At 40.5% G+C, this 13,795-nt stretch overlaps 1 long non-coding RNA gene across 1 annotated transcript in view; it reads left to right on the top strand.

Moving 5' to 3' along the window:
• The window catches only part of LOC110308674, a 41,413-nt gene extending 27,865 nt beyond the window's left edge, over positions 1-13,548 (top strand). The window contains exon 3 of the long non-coding RNA XR_002379594.1: positions 13,281-13,548. This is a non-coding gene — a long non-coding RNA (uncharacterized LOC110308674). The remainder of the gene's footprint in view (positions 1-13,280) is intronic.
• Positions 13,549-13,795: the final 247 nt, after the last annotated feature.

Below are 13,795 nucleotides of genomic sequence, written 5' to 3' on the forward strand. Positions count from 1 at the left end.
GTAGTAGAGCTTTAGGTCCGGCATGGTGATTCCACCAGAGGTTCTTTTATCCTTGAGAAGAGTTTTTGCTATCCTAGGTTTTTTGTTATTCCATTGTAAATTTCTTAAGACACCACAGATGAACTAAGAGGATGATCTTGTGGGAAAGGTGATTAACATGATTGCCGTTTGGTTTATGAAGAAAGATGGCTGTACCTATACTCCTCAGTGGTTACAAAACCCGCACTCTTGAGACCATCACAACCAGAAGAGATGCCTTATTTTGACGACGGTATCTGTATCTATTTGTCTTGCCTGTTTCTATAAAAAGGTTTGGTGCGAGCATCATTAAACCCATCTAGCTAATAAACTTGCTATTATTTAAGTTTGCTGATACCAAATCCCTACTTAAGTACATGAAAAGTTATAGTGTCACAACTTGGCATATGAAAAAGCCCACAGCTGTGCGCATAGCCCTTCTGGGCTCCTGTCTTAACCATAACACATCTTTTTCCTCCTGAACCTCTTTGGTCCACAGTACCTACTCTTTCCACCTAGATCAGACTTCTATCTATTCAGAGATCAGCTCAAGCCTCAACCCCCTAATTGTGTTTGCACTTGGTATCCTAGCAAGAATTCATCTGCTATGCCTTTCTTTGTGTCCTAACTGCACTCATAAAACCTTTATATTCTAGGTCTTTGTGTCCACAACCATCAGGATGGAGTCATCTTTGTTCTGTGTGCTTCACCACTCCTGGCTTTTCTGTCTTCCAGCTCCCACATATATTTAGCTAATGGGAGACACTAGCAAGAAATCAGCAAACAGGAAGTTGAGATATTTCTTAGCTTCCCCTTGTCTGCTTGCTTTGGGGTGGGGTGGGGTATCTGGATCTAATTACCAAAACCCATAGTTCTTTCCTTTGAGACAACCCTGTACCTGTAACTACACCCCCCCACACACACACACACACACTCAGTTCCGCTAATGTAGTAGCAGTTCTCATACAGCTAGTCATGAAGTATTACTCAGCCTTTCTTCTTTTTAATTTATTGAAATGCTGGACTTTCAATTTAGGAATATTTCAATTTAGGAATAGCCTGTAATTTATTTTCCAAATTACCAGATTAAACCAAATTGCCTGTATTCTGTAAGACCCTGATGGATACACCAAGTTTGCAAGTAGATAAGGAACTTTATGTGACATTTATAATCAGACATTTGGTGTCTTTCCTACGTGATACTCTTGAACTTCCTCATTGAACTGTTAGTTAGACCAAGGCTGGTAACAATAGCAGGGACTATTCCCAAGCTCCCCTCTCAAGATGGCTCGGGTATAAAGTTTGGATGCCATGATCATTAACTGAGTTCACACGGACAAATCAATTTGGACCAAGAAAGCACTAACATGAAGTCTATAGTAGCTTGATGTCCTTACCCTCATTAGCAGAGGATGAAGCATTTAAATAGAAACTGGAGGCAAATATAGAAAGCCAACCCTGATTGTCCAATTTAATCAATGATGAGTGTTTGCATTGTCTATGGCAAGTAAAATTACAAAGTAGATGCCCAATAAATGCTTGTAAAATGGAATTCAATTGGTTGATTGCTCAAGCCCCAAGCTCTTTGGAGCATTGACCTGAAACCAGAATTGAATTCCTGTTTGAATCAACCAGAGCTTCTAGCCCAGAGCTTACATCATGATCTATGCAGTGGTTCTCAACTTGTGGGTCACGATCCCCTTGCCACACCTCTATTCCCCAAGATATCTATATTATTATTTATAACAGTTGCAGAATTATACAGTTATAAAGTAGCAACAGAAATTATTTAATGGTTGGGAGTCAGGACAATATGAAGAACTGTGTTAAATAGTTGCAGCCTTAGGAACATGAGAACCACTGAATCCATACATTGTTTGGAGTTTTCTGAATGCACAAAGCCACCACTCCAGAGTCTCCCTGCTTCAAAATGAGGGTAGCAACGCACTTTTAGGTATTTACCAAATGATAATAGCGACTACACAGAAACTTCCGGTGGGTAGAAACTGGCCCAACTGAGCCGGGACTGTAGTACATTTAAACGTTACTATCTGTACAGAATCCCTCTGGTCTCCCTCTCTGGCAAACGCCCAGGTTTGCATAGACTGCTCTTTTTGAGCCCCTAGGCAGAGTCTGGGTGGGGGACAGCTGCCGTAGATTTTCAGAGCAGTTCTTGTGGATGAAAGCGAAGCCCCTGACTTGTGTGCCCAGGGGCTGGGATCAGAACTCCTGGCCTGAAAGAGGGGCTCTGTTGAAAGAACAGTAGGCCTCCCTGTTGAACGGGCCAGTGGGATTTTTTTTTTTCAGTTTGCACCTGGTGTTGGGCGGTGGGAGTTTATGAAAATCCACAGAGGGGAATGTTTCCGAGTTGAATAACAGAAGGGCAAAACATTGAATGGCAGATCTTTGGAACCGTGAAAAGCACAGACTCCGGTCTGTGGAATGGAGACTTGGGCCTTTACAGAGGGGAGCCTTTCACGCGGCCTGTGGAGGCCTGGATTCCGTGCTGCAGGAACAGCTGCACTGGAGCCCTGCTGATGCCTCGCCCAACAGCTTTTGAAAGGGGACCAAAAGCCATCCAGTGGGAACTAGAGCCGAGGGCCCTTCTGTCCTCTCCTTCAGAGTCGGGACCTTCCAGCCCACTCCAAATCCAAAATTAGTATTCACTGACAAGTCTTCCTGTCTCAAGCTGAAAATCTTTGGCACTTTCTAAACCCATTTCTTAGAGCCTTGTTATAAAATATGCATGTTTCCAAAATTTATCTTTTCATAGTATAAAGTAATAAAACTCATTACAAGCTACACATACCAAATGGCACTAAAGGGAATAAGGTAGAAATCGAAAGTCACCTCCTAATTTTACTCCAAAATGACCCCCATCAGAGATTGGAGGACATTCTTTCAGATCTTTATTCTCTGTGTATATATATCAAATTCCAAGGCAAGCATCTCAACACCGTAACAAGCAAATATTGGAACAATGTTCTTGGGTGAGTTGTTTATATTTGTTGGTATTTGTCACATTTCTCACCATGGGGACAAAGCAACTTCAGGAAGGGTTTACTTTGGCTCCCAAATCCACGACAGGGCCCATCCTGGCCGGGTGTCCTGGTGGCAGGAGCATACAGCACCCTAGTCAGGAAGCAGAGAACAAAGAAGTGTGCTTAGATAGATTCTCCTTTTTATTCAGCCCAGGATCCCAGCCCAGGGATTGCCGCTGGCCACTTTAAGGTAGATCTTTCCACCTCACTAAATCTCCTTAAGAAAGATGCTCAGAGATTTGCTTCCTGGTTGATTCAAAATCCCGACAGGTTGACAACCTCAGAGTTATACATCCCCATTGTCCACAAAGGTAAACTTCATTTCTGAGAACTGGAATGGCCTCACTGGTGGCCCCTGCCAAGCTGGGGGTTACATTCTTGGTTAGTTTCCTTGTTTTAATAACATGGCCTTGAACTGGTGATCTTTCTGCATTTACCTCCTGAGTGCCAGTGTACATCATCACGGGCAACATGTCATGAGACCTGCAGATGGCTTGTTCTAACTACTAAGCAGGACTGATATAAGGGACCTCTGGAGGAAGAAATCAGTGGGAGGTAGACAGAGTGGTTGAAATTATGATTTTTATTTTAGAGCTGGGTCCCATACAAATGATAAAGAGAATTGTACTGTAAACCCAGACGATGCAGAAAAGTTTCATTTAGATTCATTTAAATGCCCTGCAATGTGCTATAGACAGGTTTATTCTGGTCCTAGACATCTAAGGGTCTCGTTGGGTGAGTATTCTGCCCCCATTATTCATAGATTCCATTTCTAACATAATCATTTATTCCTAGGAACATTTGTCTCAGTCCCAGCCTCGTTCCTCTGGGATTCTGCTTAACTGTGCTTGAACTCATCAGTGAGCTGAGGCAGGTTGGAGTTATTGGTAACCTGTGATATGAACAGATACAAGGACTTTGGAAAGGCACATTGGACATTTCAGTGGGTTAATTAGGAACTGGGGGGGGGCGTGGTAAACAGATAATGATAAAGAAATAATCTGATCTGTTAACATGTATTAAAAACAGTTTGTACCAGGTACTTTTTATGTGTTTAAATTTCATGTAATTCTGCCTTGACTTCAGGAGTTCAGAATATTAATTATCTCAACAGATGTATAAATAGACACTCAAGAAGGTAAAATCACGTATCCAAATTTATCCAATGTCCACTTGAAGCAATGGTTTTTAACCTGTGGGTTTCCACCCCTTTGGGGGGGGGGTCAAACAACCTCCAAACTGGGGTCATATGTCAGATATCCTGCATATCAGATATTTACATTACAATTCATAACAGTAGCAAAATTATAGTTATGAAATAGCAACAAAACTAATTTTATGTCTGAGGGTCACCAAAACATGAGGAACTATATTAAAAGAGGCAGAGCATTAGGAAGGTTGAGAACCACTGGATTAAGGAGTCTAGATCTAAAACCAGGCTGCTCTCCTTGGCAGCCTTAAGCATTGCATGTCTCTGCTTCTCCTTGGTGCTATGGAGGCATTTCTTTCCAATCCAGTTCCCCCAGTGTCTGGGAAAGGATCTTAGCCCTGGTTGCACACTGAACATGCTAAGGAGCTTTGAAAACAAGCCCATGCCCAACTCCCCCAGCAGAGAGCTCAGTTGAGCAGAGGTTGAGGCTAGAACTTCCTTGTATTCTCTCCTTAAATTCTTCCAAAGTGCTTTATGTCACCGTGCAGTAGTTCACTTAACAAGTAGGTTTCAAAGTAGAGCTCCTGTGGGAAGGTCTCTTTCCCTTTCTCTTGCACTTGGAGGAGATTTCTTATCAGCTTGTCCCAGATTTCAGCATAATGTAAGCATCAGAGAAAAGTTGCGATCAGTCTGAGCAGCCTCCATCTTCTTACCCAGGTAATTTGTAGAGTCCTTGAGGGCAGAAACATGTCCTCCGAAGCTCCTCCCTTCTTCCGAATATCCTGCATAGTGCTGTATGTGCAGATGCAGGAGAAATGTGGGCTGAGTTAGCAGTCAGACTGCTCTGGGATTTGGAACCTGGGAGGGAAGTATGCAAAAAAAGGAAATACGAGCAAAGGAGGAAAATAAGTCACACCCTGGTTTGCTTCAGGTGGCAGACAGTAGGTCTATACTCTCATGTCGAGTTGGGTCCAGTGAGAGAAACATAGAGCCATGCTATAAATAAAGTCCAGGGGAAAGAGAAGAAAATCATATAGAAGAAAGTGGCTTGAAGAAGGTTGCTTTTAGGGACTTTGGGGAAGTCCCACCTGAGGCAGGGGGACCTTTGACACTGAAACAGGTGGCTCAGACTTGGGAATTCAAGAGAATGTTCCCTGAACTAACCCTAGGTGTGATCATTCAATTGGTCTGAGATTTTTGCACCTCCATGTTTATTGTAGAACTATTCATGATAGACAAAATATGGAAATGATATCTTTATATTTCTAAGATAAGGAAATGATAAAAAAAAATATGGACACACTGGACTTTTGTTCAGCTGTAAAAATGAGATTATGTCATTTGAAAAAAATTAATGGAACTGAAGAGCATTCTATTCTATAAAAATAAGCCAAATTTATACAAGTATCATGCTCTGTCTCTTATGTAGACTCTAGATTTGCATACATACATATACAGAAATATGTGTGAAGAAAACAAAAAACATGTGCAATCAAAGGAGAACAGGAACTAATTGAGGTGGGGGTCAGACTATAGCAGGGAGGAAGGCAGAGCAGGGGTAAATAGTGGGCATCACTGTCAACTTAAAGTATTGATAAATATACATTAGATAACATATAATACTCAGCACTTTGTATTCTAATAAATGGTATATCCTGAAAGAAGAAGAAAACCAAACATGACTGGCCTATGTACTAGAAGAACAGCGAGAAGGTCAGTGGGGTCCAAGGCAGTGAAGGAGTCGAGTGAGGAAGGAAGCAGCAAAGGCTGTACCTGATGCTAAAGGCATGAGACATCCCAGTATGACGAAAGGGTTTCATTGAGAGCATGGAACTTTGGAAACTCCATGTAACCTGATTCAAGCTCCATTCAATTGATGAGGCAAGTACATGCTCTGTGGACTGCTCTGGCCAATAGCAAACATTTGGAGAGAGCCCTGCAGGGAGTTCCAATTGTGAATTCTTGCATTAGAGAACTTAGTATTTGGGGTTCTGGCTTTCTAACACATCTCTTGATGGAATGCCAAAATGACAGGTCATCATTTGCTGTTGGTTTTCGTTTCTGACTATATTGTAAGAGAAATAGAGCATACCCCTGTTGATGTGTTTCTTGTTGGTTTTTATTCAACTACTTATTGGCCATTTGTATTTCCATTTTCAAGATACCATGAGTCAGGATTCTTGACTCCATTTACCAGGACCCTCTGCTCAAGGTCTCATAGGTTCTCCTAGGCTATTGTCTCACCTGGACGCTTCACTAGGGATGTGTCTGTTTCTGAGGTTACTTGATGTGTTGGCAGTGTCATCTCTTTCCCTTGCTACTTGTTGAATCTCAGTTGCAGGCCACCCTTAGTTTCTAGAGGCTTTCCTCATCACTTGCCATGTGAATGGCTAGCAATACAAAGCCTTTAACACAATGTATCCCAGTAGTGAATATGATGTTTTACTGTGTTATATTAGGTTAGGGGAAAAAAGTATAGGTCCCATGATTCTCAATGGGAAGGGCTGTGAACGTCAGGTGTCAGAAGTCACAGGGTCATTCTAGAGTCATCAGTAACACTTGATTTTATTTTTTAAAAAAGTAATGATACTGGTCCTAGGAAATCATAGTCCACTAATTATTTATACTTTAAACATTTTTCTCTTTCATAAACTTAAACTTTGTTCTCCATAGTTGCCTTGTTGGGGGAGAGGGAGGCATGTCTTTTAAATATTAGTCTAAAAGTAGTTTTCTTAACCTCAAAGCTAGACAGTTTTAACACAGAATTCTACCAGACTTTCAAAGAAGAATTAATAGCAATATTCCTCAAAGTATTCCACACAATAGAAAAAGAAGGAACATTACCCAATTCATTTCACTCTGATACCCAAACCACATAAAGACTCAACAAAGAAAGAGAATTGCAGATCAATTTTCCTTATGAACAAAGATGTAAAATTACTCAATAAAATACTTGCAAACCAAATCCAAGAATACATATGGAAGATAAACTATTGATGATCTAGTAGTCTTCATCCCAGAGATGCAGTGATGGTTTAAAATATGAAAATTGATAAGTACAACCCACCATATAAACAAAATAAAAGAAAAAAAAGCTACATGATCATCTCATTATATGTAGAAAAGGCTTTTGACAAAATCTAACATTCTTGCAAGATAAAATTCCTGGGGAGATTAGGGATACAAGGGAAAACCCTGAACATAATAAAGGCATTTTACAGCAAGCCTATAGTCAACATCAAATTAAATGCAGAGAAACTCAAAGCAATTCCACTAAAATCAGAAACAAGACAAGGTTTTTCACTCTCTCCATATCTATTCAATATAGTACTTGAAGTTCTAGCTAGAGCAAAAAGACAACTGAAGGAGACCAAGGTATACAGATTAGAAAGGAAGAAGTCAAAATGGTATTTGCAAATAATATGATAGTATACATAAGTTAGCTTAAAAATTCCAACAGAGACCTCCCATAGCTGATAAACACTTTCAGCAAAGTGGCTGAATACAAGATTAACTCAAAAAACCAAAAATCAGTAGCCCTCCTTTATACAAATGATAAACTAAGAAAGAAATTAGGGAAGCAACAACTTTCACAATAGCCTCTAACAATATAAAATACTGTGGGGTAACTATAGCCAGACAAGTAAAAGACTTGCATGATAATAATAATTAATAAATAAACCTTCATATCTTTGAAGAAGATATCAGAGGATAGAAAGATCTCCGATGCTCATAGAAATAGAAGGAATCTTGTATGGTTAATAAAGTAAAAATGGCCATCCTACTGAAGGCAGTCTAGACATTCAATGTAGCCCTCATCAAAATTTCAACACAATCCTTCACAGATCTTAGGAGGACAATTCTCAGTTTCATACGGAAAAACGAAAAAAAAAAAATCCCAGGATAGCTAGAACAATCCTGATTAATAAAAAGAACTTCTGGAGATATCACCATTTCTGAATTCAAGCTGTACTAGAGAGCTATATTAATACAACCACATATTTTTGACATAAAAACACAGATGTTGATCAATGGAATCTAACAAAAGACCCAGACATAAAGTTACACACCTATGGACACATGGTTTTTATAATAAACAATGGAAAAAAGGCATCATCTTCAACAAATGGTGCCGGTCAAACTGGATGTCTGCATGTAGAAGACTGCAAACAGATCCATATTTATCACTCTGTAAAAAGCTCAAGGATCCAAGATCTTAACATAAAGCCAGATACACTGAACCCAGTAGAAGAAAAAAGTTGAGTCTAGCTTTGAATGCATTAGCACAGGAGATAATTTCCTAAACAGAGCACGAATAGCTCAGGCACTAAGATCAGCAGTAAGTGTGATCTCATGAAACTGGAAAACTTCCGTAAGGCAAAGAACACTATCATTTAGACAAAGCAGCAGCCTACAGAATAGGAGATGATTTTCACCAACTCTACATCTAATAGAGGACTAATATCCAAAATATATAAAGAACTCAAGAACCTAGATAGCAAACAAGCAGACAAACAATCCAATTTAAAAAACAGAGGACAGATCTAAACAGATAATTCTCAACAGAGGATACTCAAATGGCTGAGAAATACTTAAAGAAGCATCCTTAATCAACAGGGAAATGCAAATAAAAATGACTCTGAGATTCCACTTACACCTGTCAGAATGACTAAGATAAAAAACCCAAGTGACAGCAGATGCTGGTGTGGATATGCAGCAAAGGGAACACGCCTTTATTGCTGGTAGGAGTGCAAATTTGTATGGCCACTTCAGAAATCAATATGGCAGTTTCTCAGAAAGTTGGGAGTCAATCTACCTCAAGACCCAGCTCTACCACCTTTGGGTAAATATCCAAAGAACACTGCATCTTACCACAAGGACACGTACTCAACCCACACCGGTCACAGCCTGGGTAAACAAAAACTAGAGACTAGATAGCCTAGGAAGACCCAGGGTAAAACAAAACAAAAACAAAATAACAAAACAACAGAAACAATAAATTGATTCAGTGTCTTATCTATCATCATCAGAGAGTCTTCCTTCAGCAGCAGATGAGAAGAGATGTAGAGACTGAAGCAGCAAGCACAGGGCTTACACTTGTCAGGCAACTATGGCCTTCCTATTACATAATTTATTTCCTAACAATTCATCTATCTTCTACCCACTACAGCCAATTTCTTATTCTTATGCTTGCTTGACATGATAAGGATAATTGGCCACAGTACTCTTTAAAACATCTTTTACCTATTTGCATTGGTCTGTACCAGGTCCTCTGCATATATACTATAGCTATTAGCTTAGTGTTTTTATGGGACTCCTGACTCTGATAGTGTGAGTGGGTCTCTGATTCTTGTCCCTGCTCTTGGGTCTCTTTTCCTACTGTTGGCTTGCTGTATCTACTTTGATATGATAGTATTCATTTCATCTTTTTATATTTTATGTTGTCATGTTCAGTTATCTCTTAGAAGCCTGTTCTTTTCCAGTGAGAGATGGAAAGGGAATGGATCCAGAGGGGAGGGGAGATAAAAGGAACTGGGAGGAAGGGGGAAAGGATGATCAGGATAATTGTATGAGAAATGAATCTATTTTAAAAAAAAAAGTAAAGCTAATTCTTTTTTAACGTATAAAGAACTTAAAAGTTATTGATTTTTATGGCAGCCCAAGTCTACCTTATAATTCTTGAAGTAAAATCATTCTATCCCATGCTAGATGTTCTAAATAAATCTATTGGAATTTTCAACCCATTTGTCTAGGAGATAAGCCTTCTTAGGCATATCTGCCAAGTAGGTATCCTCTGTCTATGCTCACAAGATGTTCTGGCGTCTTCATAAATAATGTAAACATCATAAAAAGTCGTGGGGGTGAGGGTGTGGTGGGAGATAGGAATTACATCAAAATAACCTGGGTATTTACCCAGCCTGCAGAGTCTGGCAGACTCAGCATCCACACCCTTTCAGCAAATATTTGCCTTGAATTGTCACTCGTGTTAAACTAGTATCTTAGCAGTTCCTGGTTGCTTCTGGAAAGTTCAGCCCACTAAAACATTACTTCTAAAGTACAGTGGTGGCAGCAGGACAGAGTGTAAGGAGTGACCTCTGGGTCCCCATCACCAAAGGTTATATCTGCCCAACCCCTTTTCATTCCTCAGTCTAATGTAAGGTGACACTTAAACTGGGCCCCAAGACAGGGCTCTTTTACCCTACCCTTTCAGTCAGGTTGCTGGCCCCCAAGTATCTTCCATCTAGAAAATCAAGGACTTCTTCTATTTTTGGTTGAATTTAATTCAGACTGGGAAATGCCTTTTCCCTCGCCCCCAAGGAGGCAATGGAGTACGTGGAGGGGAAATAGTTTAAATCCTAAGGGAAGGACCTGCATTGCTTCCCTGCCTCAGACAACCAGTTAGGTCAGTTTCTGCTTTAGGGATGGTTGTGACAACCTTTCCAGGTTCCCTTGGTCAAAGAAACAGAATTTAGAACCTGAAAGTGTTGATCAACAAATGCCTCAATTTTGAATCACTGAATATGAATAAATTAGAAATTCAGACACACTTTGAAATGCTAACATACTTAAAGGTGAAGGGGAAAACATTTGGCAGAACACATCTGAGGAGCAGTTGGCAGCCACATAGCGTGCTTGACAAATAGCCAGATATCATTTGCCAAACCTGAACATGGCCAGCTTTTCTCATCTCCACATTAAAGGAACATTAAGGTCTTTATCTATTGGCCTGAACCTATTGAAGAAAAGAAATTTCAGAGTTGAGACTAATGTACCTTTCAAAAAATGACCTCCTACTGCGTCATCATTTCTGAGATCTCAGTGTGCACAATATTCAATAATGCACTGGTATGAAGTTTACAAATAGGTAAAAGATGTTTTAAGGAGTACTGGGGCCAATTAGCCTTATTATGTCAAGCAAGCATAAGAATAAGAAATTGGCTACAGTGGATAGAAGCTAGATGAATTGTTAGGAAATAAATTATGTAATAGGAAGGCCATAGCTGCCTTATGGTACAAAACAACATCCCATGAGACCCCTCCTACCCCATAATTCCCAAGTGGTCAACGCTAAATACACCAACACATGAACAACACTAAATGGACTAGGTATGTTATATACGCATATGTATAAAACAATAGATAGTACATACATAACAAAAACAGTTACAGAAGAAGAGGTTATAAATCTAAGATGAAGGGAGGTAGAATTGGAGGGGGAAATCTGAAGGGTAGAAATAATGTAAACACAGCATACTCGTCTATAAAGCCGAGGCATTATGTTATACTCTTTGTAGATGGCATTTATAAGCCTTCTCAACGCTCTCAGCATGAGAGTTATTTGGGCAATGACATTTATAATATTCTAAATCTTGGGTTCCTATGCAAAGACATATATGGGCAGCTCAAATATCTGACTGTTAAAGGTCCCTGTGGGTTTCTTACCATTTGAACACAATGTTTTGCCTAAACGTAAGCATATCATAGAGTCCTATAGTAACTATGAGGGTTAAGTGACCTGGTCCATTCTCAGATATGCTAAGAGGAGGGAAATGGTATTGCTTCCAGTTAATAAGACTGAGCAGAGTTCATGAATGCTGCCAACCATCTACTTTGCCCGTGTGAGACATAAAATAATAAATGAGAACTTATTGCATACCACATACCATCCCAATACTCTTCGTATACTATAATTACTTGTGTCTTTACAGTAACCCCCAGTTGGTTTTCAACCAAGCGATTGCTGGTTTCACGTAACTTTGGAAGTTACCTAACTTCTATAACAAATGTCCTGTGAGTCTCAACGCCGACACATAAATAAACAACTTATTTCTTGTTAGTATCATAGCCCCTACTATGATTGGCAGACATTGAGAGGAAAGCATCGTGTGGGAAGTATTAGGAACCAACCCAGCAATGGCATAAGCATTTGGACTCACTTCACTGGGTAGAACTTTACATAGATGCAAAGGGAGAGTGGGAAATGAGGCCTTCGGCTGGTCCCATGAGAGAGAGAGAATTGGAATGGCAAACATGTAACAGTGTCTGTGCCGTACACAGGTCCCTGGTTTTACAGCTGAGGAAATCAAATCGCCAGGAGGATCAGTACCCAATATCATGAAGTTTGGCCTCTCTTATCACAAGAGCAAAGTAGAAAGGGAATTAAAACCCAAGCAGAAATAGAGGAGATGGTTCAGTCAGTGGGAGGTTTGCTGCACATGTCTAAGCACTTGAGTTCATTCCCCAGCACCTCTGTAAAAAAAAGGGGGGGGGGGCACAGTGCTGTGCAGCTGCAGCAATGGGCAGACAGACCAGAGACCCTACAGCATGCTGGACTGTCAGTCTGGCTAACTCAGCAAGCCCCCGATTCTGACAGAGATTCTGTCTCAAAAATATAATGGAGAGAGAGGAAGACAACGGACATTGACATCAGGGCTCTCCATAGAGCACACATATCAATGAAAGCAGTGTGTACACATGTAGACACATGCTCATGCACACACACACATGCACACATATCTTATCAAATCTTATTCCTCAGCTCAGGCCCATGTTTGGAATCACGTATCTCTATCACTTTTGAACTATAACTCAGTCATCACAAATGAAGCTTGACAATTTCATCCCAGTTCTAGCGTAGAGTATTATTTATGTTTTTCAAACCGAGTACGGAGTGCCATTTCACAATCTCGAAAGGAGAAGTCGGGATTTCCAACAAAATGAGGCTGTAACGTCTGCGACAACATTATATTTTACCTTTCCACACCCCCATATTCTTTTCCAGTCTCAGACTCAGACCTACCCTCCCAGTTATTAACCATGCCTACAGCTGCCAGGGCACCCACTCAAGAAACAAAAGACAAGAGTGCAATAAAGCATTGGCAGGGCTTGATAAGGTCACAGGGAGTCCAGTGAGCTGATATCTGCCTGCACCTGGATTGGCTCCTTTCCTTTACTGTCTGGTTATGAATATCAAGTCATGAGCTATGACCGAGTTCAGCTCAGCTTCAACGCTGGGCCCTTCAAGAGCAGGATGCTAATTACTTTCCCTCTCTGCCCCCTCCATGTCTCAGGTGTCTGAAGACATCCGATACTGACGTGCGGCAGTGTTGCTTTCCCCTGAAGTCTCAATGACAACCTTGGCCTGGCCTGGTCAGACCCTTGGAAGGCTCCTGAAAACTGCCTGTCAGATGTGCACACATCAACACACCACCTGTTCTGGCAGGAAACCAATTTTCTCTATTTCTTCCTCCCTTGGGAAATGTGCCTGCCTTTGGCATCTGTCCCCACTTACCCTGCTTCATACATGAGACAAAGAAATCACTTTGTTTATCAAGCTGTTTCCCCTGCTTCTGTTTATAAATAAATAAATAAATAAATAAATAAATAAATAAATAAATAAATAAATGAAATGAAATTACTTGCGTTCTCTCTCAATAGGCATGCTGGCTCCTTTCTTGTTTTCTTTTTCTCCCTCCTCTCTGCATCTTTACACCTATCCTTGTTTGCTTCTTTGCTTTTCTTGCTTCAGCTCCTCTTATGCTCCCCTTAGTTGGTTCTATGTGGCGCTCCCTTTACTGTCTTTGAT

The sequence above is a fragment of the Mus caroli genome, chromosome 13 (assembly GCF_900094665.2).
Source record: "Mus caroli chromosome 13, CAROLI_EIJ_v1.1, whole genome shotgun sequence".
Lineage (NCBI taxonomy): Eukaryota > Metazoa > Chordata > Mammalia > Rodentia > Muridae > Mus > Mus caroli.